Raw genomic sequence first — 18,013 nt, 5'->3', positions numbered from 1 at the left:
GAGAGTCTCATAGAATTTCCTGCTCAGGCTGGCTTTGAGCCACAAGATCTCAAATTTCAGTCTCCTGAGTAGCTAGGATTACAGGTATAAGCCACTCCTGCCTATCAGTAATGCCTTTCCCCCCGTTTTCTTTTTATATTTATGAGAAAACATAAATATTAGATGAAAGCTTTCATAGTTTCCACATCAATGTACCAGAATTCATAGATACATATTCGATGTTGCTTCCGCTTTCTAAGTTTCCTCTGCTTACGTAATTGAGCAGTGACCTCCATTCTGTCTTTCTGACTCAAACACACACTTAAATCATGTCCATATTAAAAACAAAAAATAATTTCATTTTCCCTTTCTGTTGGACCATTCCATTATCATACACTCATAATTTTACAAATTTCAAAAAACAAACCAACCAATTATGACTCTCAGAGTCCCCCCAGAGATGTATTACTTCTCTGCTCAGATTTTAGACAAATTTCTGGTGATTCTTGTATCTTACATTCTCTTTTTCCTTAAAAAACATTTTTTTTGTGTGTAGGTATTAGGGCTTGAACTCAGGGAGTGGGCACTGTCCCTTAGAGTTTTTTGCTTCAAGCTGGTGATCTACTACTTAAGCCACTATTCCACTTCTGACTTTATGGTGGTTAATTGAAGATAAAAGTCTCGTGCCTGGGATGTATTAGACTCAAAATCTTCCAATCTCAGCTTCCTGAGTAGCTAGGATTACAGGCATCAGCAACTGCTGCTTTGCCTCTCATTTCTTCCCGTGACCTCCATGTTTCCATATTCACTACTAAATGTTTCGTGGTCGTCTTCTTTGTACATATGACATAAGAATGTGTCACAACTTTCTCTTCTGATTTAAGACACTTCTTGGTTTCTGGGAATCATTTCAGTTCATCCCCTTGCTAAGATGTTTCTACTACTGTAGAATCTCTTGGGAGAAAATGCAATCTTGTACATCTATGGAATTATAGTGAGATATCATTTTTCATCAATAGAAATGCCTTATATTCATTTAAATGGAGGAGTCAAACAGATATGTTTGATTCTTCTAATTACATCTTTTCTCCCATCTGTTCATTTACTGTAAGAATTCTCCATTTAGTTTAAGTAAGAATTTATAGTGGCTGGAGATATAACTCAGTTCAATAGTAGAACAGTTGCCTTCCATGCTGAAGGCTCTGGATTTGATCTCCAGTACCACAATGAAAACAAAACAAAAATCACTTAGAATGTATATAAAAGTATATGGTGGCTTTTAATTCATTATTCAAAAGGATAGGTTCTGGGCTGGGGATATAGCCTAGTGGCAAGAGTGCCTGCCTCGGATACACGAGGCCCTAGGTTTGATTCCCCAGCACCACATATACAGAAAACGGCCAGAAGCGGCGCTGTGGCTCAAGTGGCAGAGTGCTAGCCTTGAGCAAAAAGAAGCCAGGGACAGTGCTCAGGCCCTGAGTCCAAGGCCCAGGACTGGCCAAAAAAAAAGGATAGGTTCTAAAAGTTTGAAGAGTTTTGGGTGTACTTTGTCGTCTCCTTGAAGATAGCCACTTGCTGAAACATTTATTTACACAAAAGATTAGTGGCAGTTTACTACCAAAATTAAAATCCAAGAAGAAAATAAATGCTGAAAACAAAAGTGACAAATAATAATAAACCATGGTGAAAGAAAATGGCATCCGATTCAAGGCAAAGTTGAATAAACTGGATCAGCCACAAACTTTCTAGCAGATAAAGCAAAAAAGAAACCCTATCAGTTACATAACTCTGCATCTATGAGCTAAAAGTAAACTAAATTTTCATGAGATGTACAGCTAATTTTTCTGAGCACCAAAGTGGACTTCCTCTCAGGAGTAATTACTGCATGATACACATAAAATTATCCTTGATGGCATCATTTACATAAGCTCTATTAATGTGCTCACAGCTTCTTTATTTTTTTTCATACTGATGTCAATTAAATATGAGTGTTGTCACACTAAAATGAACTAGAATAAATGGAAGAATTCTTATAGGCATAGTGACATGGGGTTAGGTTCCTGCTTTCTGCTCTGCTTTAAGATATGAAGAGTTAATTTTAGGGGAAGATAGCAATTCTTTCCTGGAAATGTGGATTATATCACCAAAGTTTTTGGTAAGTACTAGGGACCAATGAGCTCAAGTTAATATGCCTTGACAGAGTGTGACTGTGCTAATCTGCATTTCCTAGTGGCTCCAGTCTACAGAAAGACAGATAATAATTTGTGTGTAAGGCTGATACTCTTTTTTGAAATTTTGCAAATAATAACTAATTTCAAGAAACCTATCCTTGACAGATGGGAAAGTAGTCAAAGAAATCAGAAGGACCTTAGGCACCAGGGATACTGAATTAAAAGCAAAAATGTAAGAGCTTTGTTAAGAGCCAGGGATACACAGGCATGAGGGTATATACTTAAAATCTCAACTACTCAGGAGGTAGAAGGATGAAATCACAAGTTTAAGGCTAGCCTGGACTAAGAAGTAGTAAAACTTTGTGTCAAGCACATGGCAATTAAAAGTTGGGTGTCTGTTCTGCTGGGGTCTTTTCTATTGTCTCCTGTTCCTTTTCAATTTTCAAATACATGTGAATGGTTGCTGCTGATATGTATTTGCAATGCTGGAATCTTCTAGATTGTGTTCAATTAAACAAATCACCAGTGCATAACAAACACAGCCTCCAATCACATAAAATGACTCCTGCCTTGTTAAAATCTCATTTGTTAGAGAAACTCTTAGAAAAAAAATGTAAGGTGCCTCCAAGGAAAAATTATTACTCCTCCTATTGCAACAGGAAATAATGTTCACTATAAATCAATACCAGCAGGGATGTTCTTATTAAAAAGGGATCCACAGGTCAATGGCTAATTTTCAGTTGACAGTATAATTTAGTAAGGCATACCATACCCTTATCATAGCCAGCAATCATCTTTAGAAAAGAACAGGAGTTGTTTTCATGAGGCTTCACTAGCAGCAATTTGTAATAGAAATAAAATAGAATCAAGATTTCAGACCATAACTTGTAGTTTTTTGTTTTATTTTATATTTAGCTTTGGAAATGAAAATGAATTTGGAAATAAAAGTGATTGTCTTGTGCAGGCCAAATTTTGTTGAATGAATGTGATTTTTGGGCTAGAGACCTAGAAAAGAGTTCAAAGAGAGCCAGGGTATGTGGCTCTTAAGTCAGGGTCTCTGACTTGAGGAATTTAGGACAATTCACTTAATAACCCAGCTTTTATCATCTGTGACACTGCTTTTCAAATTCATGTCATTTCACTCTTTTGTGGATATTTTGAATTTATATTTTTTTATGCCAAAGAAGATGCTATTTACCTAAACACATTTTGAGTAGAAAAATTAAGCTCTTGCTTAACCATCTCATTTTTATCCAAGGCAGTTAGCCCTTTGTCCACAAGAATGAACATTGTAGGAAAGGGCTCACATTGTTTTGTTTTCCAAATAACAGTAGTTAATATCACTTGAACACTTACTATGTAACACACAGCATTGAATTAAAAACTCCATATTAACGTTATCTGTCACTTGTATACACATTATGGAATTCTCACTAAAATCCCCTGACTCAGGTCGGATTATCATTCTTAGCTCAATGGGGAAGGTATTAATACATGGAGGTTAAGAAATTTCTCCAGGCTAGTTAGTCAATGGTAGGGTCTGTGTTGTTTCTAAGTTTGGTTATTGGGGTGTATGTTCACAGCCTGTGTTTTAGGACAAACTCCTGGGAGATGGGTAGTTTAGGCTTGTAGTAATTACATAATCTTGAAGCATTGTGTTTGACTTATCCTTTATCTATTTGAATATTATTATTGATTATATGTTGTTTTTATTTTATTTTAATTTTATTATTGAGTTAAAAATCTTATCTGGCTTTAAAATTATTGTCTGCCATTATCCCACTGATACTGAGAAAAATCTATCTATCTATCTATCTATCTATCTATCATCTATTTGATAATTTAAAATTATAATCAAAGAAATAAAGAAGTAATAAGAAGAGTAAGAACATGACTCACCTAAAATAGATAATTGGCAACCACACATCACTGAGCAAACATTTACTCTTGTAAGAAGAATAAAGTCTCTCTCAGTTGGGCAACACAATTACACAGATGGTTTTATTTCCTACAAGTTTTTACATTCATCCCATCATTCATATCTGGTTAAATGGATGCCATTTTTTAAAAAAGATAAACCGTCAAAGTAACAGAGATTTATAGTTAAAATTGACTAGGTTGTAAAGAAGGCTCTAAATCTTTAGCTCAGTAATATTATTTAATAGATAATACTAGACTTATACAACATACACATCCTCACACACATTGTGTTGTTAGTATGTAGTAGAGTTTTCATAAGTTAGGAATCTGAAGTTCTGAATCTGTAACATACCGTCTCCATGATGCTGAGTAATTGATAATTTCCTTAACTTTTTTTCTTCATTCAAGAAACTAAAAAGCAACAGCATCTACTCATAAATCACAGGGGTAAAGTAAGTTTATAAGTCTAAATACCATAGGATATGCCTAACATATGGTGAATGTCTGTTATGACATGTTTTAATATTTTTGAAAAATGTTTGCTGTGATGTTATAAAGTTATTTTACATAGGAAAATCATTTGGTTATATAAACATCAAAATATGTCTAGAATTTTATGCATATTTAAAGTTATTCACTTTGGAGTAGACTATTAGAAATGCCTGCAAATGATTGAAGGCTTTATATATTATCACATTTATTTAAAATTGACATTTAATTTGATGGATATTGTAACCCACATGAACTCTATTACATTCCACTAGCTTTGGTCCATCCATTTTCAGTTTATTTATGCACAAGTTTTCTTCTTTTTGAAAAATCTGAACTATATAGAGCACTCTATAAAGATTAAATATTTATTTTCAGCATGTATAATTTGTTCTTGGACCTTCTGATACCATTTAGATCTCTTGAAAATGTCTGTCTTTAATCTCTAACTGTCCTGTAAGACATTAAAAAGCCTCTATGTAGATAGCCAGGAGGCATTTACAGTGGATCTTTTGTTTTCTTTTATTTTTGTAATAGGGCTATTTTCTATTATGTTAGCTTGAGACGGCCTTTAAAAATGTAAAGATATCATTAGTGCATGAATGCATATGAAGTATCATTCATTATTTACAAAGGAAAAAATAGTGTCATATATGACTATGAGGATAAATCTTTCCTTTATTTGATCATGTATATATGAAATTTATTTATATAATCATTGCTTGTTGGCCCTGAATATAACATTCACCATATAATAAACCTATTAATAAAGGGAATGTCTATTTCTGAAAATTAGGTAAAGGCATAGTACTTCTATTTCTGAATTGCATATAATTCATATAGTTCTTTATATTTAAAAGTATATTATTTTGTGCAAATGTCTGCATCTGAATTCTTTTATCCAAGATCAGAGATTAGCATCATCTGTTTATTCAATAAATGTGACACACAGGTAATATATTAAAAGCCATATATCAATATATTAAAATTAGTGGAAGATTTAATCAATTCAGAAAAAACACAAAACAGAATGCAAACATCGGATTGGTCTTGTTTTTTGATCCAATCTGCTGTTCTTCTCTTTTGCCAGGAGGTGGGGGGTGGGGAGGATGCAAATCTAGTATGTTTATTATAAAAGAAAAAAAAAAACACCTTAAGAATCTTTTTTTTTTTTTAAACCAGTCCTGGGGCTTGAACTCAGGGCCTGAGCACTGTCCCTGGCTTCTTTTTGCTCAAGGCTAGCACTCTGCCACTTGAGCCATAGCACCACTTCCGGCTTTTTCAATGTATGTGGTGCTGAGGAATCGAACCCAGGACTTCATGTATACGGGACGAGCACTTTACCACTAGGCCATATTCCCAGCCCCACACCTTAAGAATCTTAACAAAGAAAGGAATATTTTGCACAGGGAAAAAAGATACCAGGATACAAAAAAATTACAAGTGTTTTCACTCCAGTCCTGTCCCTGACTCCTGGGAAGAGCAGAGAGGAAGGAGGCAGTTCTGTAAAATTAGACTTAGAAAGCCTACAAATCTGATTAAAATCTAAACTGGTTTTGCTTTAGAAAATCTTTTAATATACCAAAAGGCCTGCTTTAGTGACATGCTAGTCCTACCAGAAAGTAAACCACAACCCTCACCCCTTGTCAGTGCTCAAGTTGACCAGCCAACTCATACTTCTAAACCCACTGTGGACAAGTCCATGTGTGCCACTTAAACCCTGCCACTAGGCTCTGATGGTGAATAATGTGCATGCATCTATCACCTTCTGCAGAAGGGTAGACAGGAAACTGTTGGGGCTAATGGAGGACTGAGAGCTCCACAAAAGAAACTTCTCCAGAATGGCATCCTTCAGCCCTATTGCAAAGGAGATCCTCACTTGAAATCCTACGTGTCTCCAATTTGGTGCCCAGTAACCAGGATGATTTTCTCCTTCAGAAAAAACAAAAAAACCACACAGGTCCACCCACCCATATATAACTTTTTTTTTGTTTTTTACACTTAATCATAAAAATACTACTCTGCTTTGTGTTATAAATGGAGGACCATGCAATTGAGGACGTCCTTCAAGGTAGAGATGTCCTCCAGTTTCTACTCTTGAGTGTTGTGTTCATGGGAGGGCATGGGGCCCTGCTGCAGGGGACTTAACCACAGCAACAGAAGGCATTGCCCCTCCTCCCCAACTCCCACTTGCCTAGCTTCCCTTTGTGATACAAAGTTGGTTATATCTTGAGAAATAGTTTTCTACCAAGAAGGAGAAATCCTAACCTGACCAGTTAGGTCTCACCTGTCTTCTACCCTGAAGAAAGTCCTCCCCTCTCTGCCCTCATAACACATCCCCTGTGCCTACAAGACAAGAATACCTGATGAGCTGGGAGCGGTGGCTACCCCTCCCCCACTATCACATTAGAAAGCTCCAGTGACAGGAAAAAATGGGAGGGGGGATGGGTATAAAGAGATTAAGAACTTGACCCCTCTACCTTGACCAAAGAAAGCAATATTAATTGAGCATGAAAAGACCTAGACCTTTCACCCTTGAGTTACGTGGGGGATGATTAGGAAACTAAGAAGAGGAGGAGGAGGAGCATTGGAGGAGGATGAAGGACTGAGAGGGGCTAGATGGCTGCAAGTCTAGGCAGCTCCTTTTATTTTTTGTACTGGAAGGGCTCATCGCCAGTTTCATTGAGAAGACATGTACAGACAGTGGCTTCTGTCACCGCGTAAATATCACAATTGGCAGAAGGGCGACTATCTTCAAAGTAACCCCTCTTCTTCTGGCTGACATTCCGGGGAATGCGGATGCTGGCCCTGCGGTTGGCTACACCAGCAAAACAATTGTTGATGTTGGAAGTTTCATGGAAGCCAGTTAGACAACGGGCATTGTCCAGTCTCCCCCTTGGGATCATAGGCGCAAATATGGTACTGGTGTCGCTTCCTCAGTCTGTCAATGGCTTCCTCGATGAACCTCAAACCATTCTCCTCCCGTATGGCCTTGGTGCTAAAGTTGGTATGGCAGCCTGCACCATTCCAGTTCCCAGGAATGGGCTTGGGGTCAAAGGTTGCTATCACGCCAAAGTCTTCACATACACGATGCAAGATGAAACAGGCCACCCAGAGATGATCTTCCATGCAGATTCCTTCCCAGGGGCCAATCTGGAATTCCCACTGGGCAGGCATGACCTCTGCATTTGTCCCCATAGTCTTGATTCCAGCATACAAGTAGGCCCGGTAATGTGCCTCCACAATATCCCTGCCATAGGCTTTGTCTGCTCCCACACCTTGGGGCCCAGGGAAGCCATTGGAAGGCCAACCAAAAGGGTGTCCACCCGTGCCCATGAGAGTGTATTCCTGATCCATCCCGAACCAGGGGTGCTGATTGCCCAGCGTGTCCATTATCCATTTACAGGTGTGTCTCAAGTTGGTCTCTGCAGGCTTCCGGTTATACTTGTATACTTCACACAACACCAGCTTGTTGGGGTCCTTGTGAAACATGGCAGCAGGGAGAAGATACATGTCACTGTTGGAGCCTTCAGACTGGTAAGTACTAAACTATCAAAGTTCCATTCAGGTAACTCTTCTGCACACTTAGGCTCACAGTCCATGGTTCAAGTCTTGCAGCGTAGCCCTTCTCCAGTACCATCAATCCAGATATACATGGCTTGAACTTTTTCGCCCTGAGGCAGGGCCATGTACATCTGCTTGATGCCTTTGTTCAAACGGAAACTTGCCGAGGTGGCCATGTTGGAGGATGCTCCAGGCAGGCGGAGAGCAGACGGAAGGGTGGGTGGACAGGCCTGGAGAGCTAGGCGGATTGCAGGGAGGAGGTGGCGGTGCCACTTAGAGGCCGGCTACTTCTCTCATTCTCAGCTCTGCCAACTGTTCTTTTGACTGGGGAATTGAATCCATTAATGTTTAGGGTTACTATAGATATGTTATGTTTCCTGCCATTTTCTTGATTTCCTGTATTTTGTTTCCTCTTCCTTGAATCTACAGTGGTTCTGATGGATTGAAATAAGATCATTCTTCAATATCATCTTGGTTGTGCATTAAAAACCCAAGAGGTGGTGGCAAAGATGTAATGCCAGTTGTTACCAGAGAGCCTTTAAACTGGACTCCTTCTTGTCTTCCCTGGACGGAGTCTTCTGATTTGGAATGTCTATTTTTCTTCCAACTTACAGCAGCTACATTTCATTCAAGGCCTGGAAGCTTTTTCCTTGAAGTCACAGCTATTGTAATCTGTGAGCTGAGCCCCTGAAGTTTGGAAGAATGTTCTGTTTAGTGTGGAAAGACTACAGAGATCATATGTAAATCCAGCTAAACATAAAATACCTGTGAATCCTGGCAACATACCAACCATCAATGTCTGCTTTTGAAAAATGGTATGAATATCAGTCTTTTGAGATTATCTTAGCGTTTTCTAAGGGGGTTAATCTAGGCACCATCAACTTTTCTTACTCAAACCCTACAGCGTTATACTTGTAGGGGAAAAAAACTTTGCAAGTATTCTTAAACACTTCATCTTTCTTAAGTTTACTATTTGTTTTGGCATCTTATAAGCCATTTGGATTGGAAATTGGGAAGGTATGAAATGGCATCAGTTTCATACAAAAGTGGACTGTGTCCCTACTAGGGATCATGTGATCATTTTGTTCAACATTTTTGTTTCCCAGTTTGGAATCCTATTCAGTCACAAATGCATTCATTACTTGCCATGGTAACTAAGGCAGTAAGAGGTTAAATCTGGTATTTCTAATCCCAGGGCTCCTTCTGTCATCTATGTGATATTAATAAAATGACACTTTTAATTTTTTATTAGCACTGCAGAAATGTCTTCACATACATGATCTTTCTTATTTTCTTCTTGCAGCTGCCACATGAGACAGGCAGAGAAAGACTCATGATTCACACTGACAGATGAAGAAACTGGGGGCCAAGGAGGTTAAGTGACTCATCATGGCCATACTCCTTCACTGGGGAAAGGCATAATTTTTTGTATGATAGGAGAATGGGATAGAAGTATGGGTGAGAGGGAGACACTTGCTCAGAAAGCCATACCTTTGTATCCTGTCTCTTCCTATCTTCTGTTCTTCTGTTCTGTCTTTTCCATGTCATTTAAATTCTCTGAAATTTATGTGATTAAATAAAGCAGCTAAAATGCAACATGTCAAATAACAGTGGCACAAAGTACAAACTGGCACAAATGATTTGAAGCTTAAGATAGTGAAAAAGATGAGCGTAGAGTGGTTAGGCAAGGCAAAGGCTGGACCAGGCCAACAACAAATACTGAACTGAAGTGGAAATGTCTTTGTTGAGACATTTATCTGGTTATATAATTGTTTTGTGTGTGTGTTGGTAGCATCCCTTAGCTTTTGCATTGAAGGCTCTTCCCCTGGAGCTACAGTTCCTCTGCAGTCTTTTTGATGGTCAGTTGGAGGTAAGAATCTCACAGTCTTCCCTGCATGGATTGTTTTTGAACAGTGATCCTCAGATTTCTGCCTTCTGAGTAGCAAGAATTACAGGTGTGAGCCACTGGTGCCTACCTTTGGATATATCATTAATCAAAGATCCAGGGTATTTTTAATAGTGAGGAACGGGTGAAACTTACAGACTTGACATTATGACCCTTTCTATACAAGCTGCCACTTCTTTGAAAAGAATACATGAGTGGGAGAAGCTCCTAAGGGTATAAAAGTAAAACAAAAACAAGCAATCAAAAAGCACTTAAAATAGCCTGAGATGTTTAGCATGATGCTTGACTTGAGTGTTACTGAGTTGTATTAATTATATTAAAGTGCAACAAATATGATTTTGTTTGGACTCGAGAGTACGTTGGAAAACCAGTGTGGTATGAGGCTGAGATGATGGGTTAACTCTAGGCTTGGTGACTTCTAAGTGTCCATTTAGGTAATTTATGCTTACTAAGCAAATTGGAGTGATTTGTCTATGAAAATACTGTGCAGAATTATACTTTTCATTCATTGGATAAACTCATGGGCTTCCAACAAGATTTAGTGTTTGGTTTATATGCTATTATAATTGTGTTCACATCCACTAATCATTAAATGTTTATGATACATATGTAGATATGACAAAGAATATAATACCTTATAGTGGTTGTTTATTAATGTCTTTACTATATTTTCTACTGTTAATTCTAGGGAGAACAGCAATAGATTGAAATAAATGGGAGTACTGGTACTCCAGATTCTACTTTTTTCTGAGAATTGAGAGATGGCATTAATAATATTATCTCTTCTACTATTAACATTTTAACATTTTATTTTGTGGGATTTCTGATTGAATTATTTCCTATAATACTTTAAAATTGGTCTCCTGGGCTGTTTTTACTGTTGTCCAGTGCCAAGAGTACATGCTAATCTGCAATTTTATTTCTTTGTCCCAATGACCATGCAAATATTTTCTCAAATTTAAGAGAGTTTCTATCTTCCACCCTTCCACTCTCTAGTAGGGGCTGAAAGAAATTAACAACAAAGTGGATGATCAAGCGTGGCTCTTGTGCCTCATGCCTATAATTCTAGCTATCCAGGAGGCTGAAGTCTAGAGAATCATGGTTTAAAAATCAGCCCAGGTAGAAAAGTTCACAAAATGTTATCTCTAAAATAGCCAGCAAAAAGCTAAGCTGATGACATGGCTTATCTGGTAGAGCACCAGCTTCAATTAAGTAAACCAAGTGAGAACACAGGGCAGAGGTGTCTAAATTCTAGAGGCCCCTTCCAAATATTAATGATTAAATTGCTATACAACAGAACAATGAATTACTGTCATTGGGATCACAGCTAATATCACTAGAGTTAGGCATATTTTTCAGAGCTTGTATACATTACTTCTCTACGTCACTGCAGTGACATGCAAGATGTATATAATAAACATCTAAAATGATATGACAGTGTTTTCAGTTCTGTCTATGATATTCTTATGCAAAATGGAGTTGGTTTGGGTTAGGGCTGAGAAATAGTAAAACACATGTTGCAAATTTAAAAATGAAATATAGTTCTTGTTAAAAAATGAATACTTTCTTAGTTCATTAAAATCATGGGTATGCCAGCCTTATACTTTATTATTAAAGCAAGCACATACATAAAACAGAGTCTTTATGGAAAGCCTGGAAAATAAGCTCAATATCCAGGCAACCAACAGTGCATCTAACAATTCCTGATGTCTTTAGAAGTTTTAAATCATGTCAGATACCTCAGAGTGTATCTTTATGGTTCCTCAAAGTTTATAGGATGTTAAAAGAATGATGGTGTAAAGAATTAGAAAGGTCAGAGTCCCACAGAGCTTAGACAAAATTTGGGCATTTTTACACACAATGTAATTCATAAGGCTTAATTAATTCCTCTTTTTTAAAGCTCCTATTATTTTCTTTTTTTTTTAACAGATCTGAATGCAAGGGCCCATGCTGCTAGAAAAATAGGAGTTTAGGAAGTATATCATGAGCTTCTGCCCACAAACCCATGATTCACACTGTAAGATCTTTGCCTCTATAAGCAGGCAGCATGAAATCTTGTAGAAAATTAATTCCTAGCCAAGCACAGGTAGAAAATACATACAACATTAAGCTTTAAAGGCTCATTGATTCTGTTGTAGTTTTCTTTATATAATCCATATTATGACATTTTAGTAGCATAAGATCTAATGTATACTTTGCATGTTGAAGTGTGAAGATTTAATTATTGTTTTTCTTCTATTTTAATCAAAATACTGACCTCATACCTAGTTGGTAAGCCTAGCATTCAACACTAAAGACCTAATAACAGCAAAGTGATTCTTACAACTCTATCAAAACACTTGACTTTAATTCAGCTAAGTCACTGGAGTTGCTCCACTATATTCTAGAATAGAGCAAAAGGTTTGGACAAAATTTAAGCATCCTAGTCCTTTTATTAAGGCAAACTTTGCTTTAGAGTGTGTATAGGCTTACAGAAAAAGTAAGCATTAATTTGAGTGCTCTATTCTGCCATCTTCTCCCCATCACACACTTATTTTTCTTCATATTTTTATAACAATTGATGAATGAGTACTAATAGTACATTATTATTAAGGTCAATTCATTATTCTCAGCAACATAATTTAAGTTTTCTTCATGTCTTTTTATGACTTTACAGCTCATTTTTCCCTCATGTTTTTAAAGGAGGTTTTACTTTTAGGTTGACAGCAAACTGAGAAGTTCAGAGTTTTTATATACCTATTAAATTCAAAGTATTGTACATTTGATCAAATATGTACTTTGAAAACAATTTCTGTCGGTGTTTTATCCTTTTACTACTGCCTTTATGATAAATGGAAGTTTTCCTTTGTTGCTGGTACAGAGGCTTATGCTTTGGGCTTCATATACTTGCTTGGCTTTCTTGCTAAACGCTAGAGTTGTACCACTTGATCCATGCCTCCAGTTCTGCTTTTGCTTCTTAATTGGAGATGCAGTATTTTGGACTTTTTTGCTTAGGTTGGATTCAAATTACAATCCTCTAGGTCACAGCTTATTGAGTAAACTAGCCTGAATAGAAGTTTTTTTATGTTAATAAAGTTAATTTTATTACGGACAATACTGTTTCTGTTATGTGTAAAACCCATCACTGAATTCCAGATCATCCAGATTTTTCTTTTCTTTTAGGTGTTTTATGGTTTCGTATTTCCCAATTCAGTCTTACACTGACATAATTGAATCAGTTTTGTGAGAGAAGTAGGTTAAGTGTTTATAATTCATTTCTATACTTCCTCTTTTGGCCTGCAAGTTTAACATCATTAAGTGTAGAAAAGTCTGCTCCCACCTTTTCTTTTTTTTTGCCAGTCCTGGGGCTTGGACTCAGGGCCTGAGCACTGTCCCTGGAGTCTTTTTTGCTCAAAGCTCTCACTCTACCACCGGAGCCACAGTGCCACTTCTGGCTTTTTTTTTTTGTATGGTACTGAGGAATTGAACCCAGGGCTTCATGCAAGGCAAGCACTCGGCCACTAAGACATATTCCCAGCCCCCGACCCTTTCCCTTTTGAATTGCCTTTGTTCTTTTGTTAAAGATCAGTTCACCATAATTGCATGGGTCTCATTCTGGATTCCTTTTTCCATTCTACCAATCTATTTGCCCATTTTGCCAATACAGCACCAGTTTGATTTTCATTACCTTATAATGCCATAAAATTGGATACTGTAAGTTCTCCAACTTTACAGTTACCTTGAGTGACTCTTCTGTTCTTTTGTGTTATATGGATGTATCCATCATATCTGAGGATGATCCTTATGTTCCATAATGTAAGTACAAATCTGTGCATGAAATGATCTTGTATAAACAATACCGATGCCTAGGTTATGTTTATGAATTCCTCATTGTCAGGTGCTTAATAGTTTTATGGTATGATTGGTTGTATAGGTTCCTAGAGACTGTTTTCTCCATGCTTTAGTCAGTTTTATACTTCTGTGATTGAGGACTTGAAATTGGGTAATTTCTAAAGGAGAGATGTTAATTTCCCCATGGTGCTGATGGCTGTAAAGTCCAAGAACATTGTACTGGCATCTTGTGATGGTGCTTTACCTCACAACACGGCCAAAAGAATTAGAGAATGAGAGAAAGCAAACAGACCAGAGGGCACTCCCTTTTATAACAAAGCTACTTCCTTGATAGAGCATCAGTCCATGAATGGGTTAATCCATTCATTAGGGCAGAACTTCCATGACTCAGTCACTTCCCAAGGACATACCTCCACATACCACTAATAAATGAAGCATGAGAATGAAATTTCCAACACATGACATTTGGAGACAAAGTATTGAACCATCAGAAAGTTTTAAAATGTATTTTACAGCAACAAAAAAATGACAAGGTAAAGACATTTAACTAAAGACTTAATAGATAATTTGTATGTGAGAGAAATATCTTTATTAAGAAATAAATACCACTTGTTAGTGGTAGAAATACTGATTATAGCCATATGGCAGTCTCTCATATTATCTTACTTTAACTTAAAATAGTTGTCTTAAAGTACTACATATGCTTGGTTCAGTGACAGGGATGTTGGTTAGTTCCCAGGGGATATATGCTTCTACCAAGTGCATAAATAGTTGCACTGAATTCCAACCTGACTTTTCTCTCTGCCATTTACCAGCTTTATATTATATTAGATTGTTTACATTTTCTTTTTTTTTTTTTTTTTTTTTGCCAGTCCTGGGCCTTGGACTCAGGGCCTGAGCACTGTCCCTGGCTTGTTTTTTTGCTCAAGGCTAGCACTCTGCCACTTGAGCCACAGCGCCACTTCTGGCCATTTTCTGTATATGTGGTGCTGGGGAATCGAACCCAGGGCCTCATGTATTGTCACTAGGCCATATCCCCAGCCTAGATCGTTTACATTTTCTATTAAGTATTTCTATTAAGTATTAATTCTTTTGGCTCTAACATTATTGTTTCTTATCTTCTATTTCATTTAAATGGTAATTTTACTTTTTGGGTTGAAAATATATTTTTACACAATTTCTTGTTTGCTACCAAAACACTGAAGAACATCTGTTTTCTAAAGTTGTGAGTAGTTGTGTTAATTCATCTAGGCTGCTAAGAAAGCACAGACTTGGTGGGTTTTAACCGCATTAATTTACCACTGTGTTGGGAATGTCAGAGATCAGAGTACTGGCAGATTTGTTGGGGGCTCACTTGCTGGTTCAGAGATGGCTCTTCTCTGGCTGTGTCCCTACGTAGGAAAAGGAGCATAGGTGCTCTCTTGTGTAAGGGCACTAATCCCATTAATGGGGCTTCACCCTCATGGTTGTCAATGATTCCCCTTCTAAATAATCTTACACTGAAGTCAGGACTTCAACACACAAAGGCTGGCGATCTCAAACAGTGTGCTAGACCTTAACAGTGTATTTTTAATTGCTGTCCTTCGTTTTCATTGTAGTGAGGTTGAATATTTTCATGCAGTTTGGTATTTATACTACTTATTATAAAAGTTGTTTTATTATTTGTCCAATGGCTTATTAACTTTGTGTGGTGTTTTCTTTATTCACATCAGCTATTTCTACATAAGTTTGATATGTCCTATATGCATGCAGCATATCTTGAGCAGGTTCATACTGTCATTCTCCCTCATCCTCTCTTCCTTCCCACACCAATCTCATCAAGCTTCATTATTCTGTTTTCCCAAAAGGTTTTGACCACATTCATTCTCCTTGTTTTCTCTTTCCCTCACACTAGTACCCACATCCCAGATAGGTTCTCTTTTGCCTTCCTAAGATTCATTTTTGTTAAAGTACGTATTAATGGTTCACTGTTTTCACTATGGCATTTCATATGTATATAATACATTAATCATATTGGTTTAAATGTTCTAATTTTTAAAATATTGTTATTGATTCCATACAATTATTCATTCTGTAATTGTTTTTTTGCTTTATCTTGAATGTTAATCTTTACCTTTATGGAACTTGTTTCATGCTATGATTTCTTCTTTTCTCACTTAGATTTTACTTTGCTTGAATTTCTCCCCTCAAATAGTCAATCAGTTATTTTTCAGTTGCTTACAGAAGGAGTTGCTCAATCGCTTGTAATGGCATCATTATTCTCCCCTGACATACACACTGTATAATATATAACTTAGATTGTTGACGATCTGCTGTTGAATATTTCAAAGTCATATTTTACAAGGTCTTTAGATACTCTAGAAAGAGGGTTTTTTTTTCTGGTTTCAAGGGCATGCACAGATCAAACTGAAACTATTTCCTCCTTAGAGAACAAATTCCTGTGATAGTACGAAGTGGAAGAGGACTGACAGCAGAACAGGTATAGAGAATGTGAGAAGTTTGATTATTTTTAATAAAAAATGACTTGTATCTTCAGAGTCCTCTTTGCTACTCTCTTGCTTTAACTTGATGATGGGCTGTTGTAGTAAATTTGAATTTATGAATAACACTAGTTCTGGGTAAGGCTGCATGATTGCCTGCTATCATGTTATTATTTTCTTTTTCCCAAAGGGCTGACGGTAAGCTATTCACTAAACTACATCAGTTATTCACCTTAGAAGGCATGGCTGTGCTACTAAAGTCTTGTGACCTTCATAGTGATTTCCCTAGTAGGATTTTCAATCTAACTTTAAGTTAGGTTAACTTTCTGTGATGCCTATGTGTTCTTAAATTAACACATTATTTTTTATTCCACTGGACCCTCTGGGTTATGTTAGTGAAAGGTGAGAACTACTTTTATTACAAACTGAGGCAGATTAAAAAACCTTATCTTCTCCTAGCTACTTAAACTTGAAATTGTGAAAGTGATTCAATAAATAAGACCACTCACCTGACTGTATTAGGTGTGGCCATTAAATATGGCTCTCTCTTTTTTAGTTGTAGAGAGGATGAGATATCCTGTATTTCTTCATTGGAAAGGACTTTTCTAACATTCTTCACACACTGATTCAATTTTGCTTGTTTGCAGACTCTTTTCATGAAAGGAACCCTATTGTATATTTTGCCTATGGCTTTAGGATTTGTAATGTTGTAAATTGTCATAGTTTAATTTCCTTGCTTTACAATCTTCTGTAAACACATTAAATATTCTTCCATAAAGGTCATTTATAAATTTTTTAAATTATGGATTAAGTACATCTAAACATTTTGTATGGGAGAAAGATATGAAAATTGCATATCTTTGCCTGTTCCTTGCTTCTGACTATGAAAGAAAACCATCCAATCAAGAGGGGTATTGAATTTCATCAAAAGCCTTTTCTTTCATTCCCCAATAATATCTTCTCTTTTGTGAATGATTATTACAACAGAGCCTGGTTTGGCCCTCCCCAGCTTCAGCACTCCTGTATATTCAGGCCTATTTCCAGCTAACCAACATCTGTAGTTCATTTGAAGAAGACTGTCTTTAACGTTGAGGGAGGCTGCTCTACCTCTGTGAAAGTATGGCTTTTAGTATGTAGGAATCTAGCCCAGTGGCCGAACAATATCTAACAGGAGTGGTCTTTAAGTAAATCACCTTCTCCTTTTTCTTGGGATAGGTTTGATGTGTGTGTCTTATGCTATTTAGTTTCCTCAGGAGGTGAAATGCCGGTTACTTACATTTCTAGTTACATTCTCCCTTTCTTGTGCTTTTTCTACTGATGGTTCTTGAAATTTCCAAAATCATTACTTAGAACCAAATTCTTATTTTGTATCGGCTTTTCGGGTAATGAATCTAGAATGTGAGAATTCCATTGTCAATCTTACCAAATTTGTGTTTCTAGAATAAATCAGGTTTGTTCTCTCTGTTTATTTGTTTTGCAGGATTTGTTTTATAGTATTATTTTGTGTTTAAGTTTTGTACCCACAGTCATGAGTTTGGTTAACCTGTCCTTGCTCTTTTTCACACACTGATACTGTCATATTTCCTTAGCAAGTTAATATTAGCTCTATCAAATATATATTGCAAGATGTACCATATTTCATTTACCAGGTTAGTTTGTGAAAGCCTACCATT

At 36.9% G+C, this 18,013-nt stretch overlaps 1 long non-coding RNA gene and 1 pseudogene across 1 annotated transcript; both read right to left on the bottom strand.

The window, feature by feature from the left end:
- Nucleotides 1–5,666: 5,666 nt before the first annotated feature.
- LOC125345774 lies at nucleotides 5,667–6,438 on the bottom strand. The gene is made up of 2 exons (XR_007209792.1): nucleotides 5,931–6,438; nucleotides 5,667–5,711 (listed from the first exon to the last, which is right to left on the bottom strand). It is a non-coding gene; the product is annotated as an uncharacterized LOC125345774 (long non-coding RNA).
- Nucleotides 6,439–7,128: 690 nt separating this feature from the next.
- LOC125345773 lies at nucleotides 7,129–8,314 on the bottom strand (annotated as a pseudogene).
- Between the last annotated feature and the right edge of the window lie 9,699 nt (nucleotides 8,315–18,013).

Source organism: Perognathus longimembris, chromosome 2 (genome assembly GCF_023159225.1).
Source record: "Perognathus longimembris pacificus isolate PPM17 chromosome 2, ASM2315922v1, whole genome shotgun sequence".
NCBI lineage: Eukaryota > Metazoa > Chordata > Mammalia > Rodentia > Heteromyidae > Perognathus > Perognathus longimembris.
The sequence above is the reverse complement of the archived record's forward strand: the minus strand, read 5'-3'. Positions and strand labels throughout refer to the sequence as shown.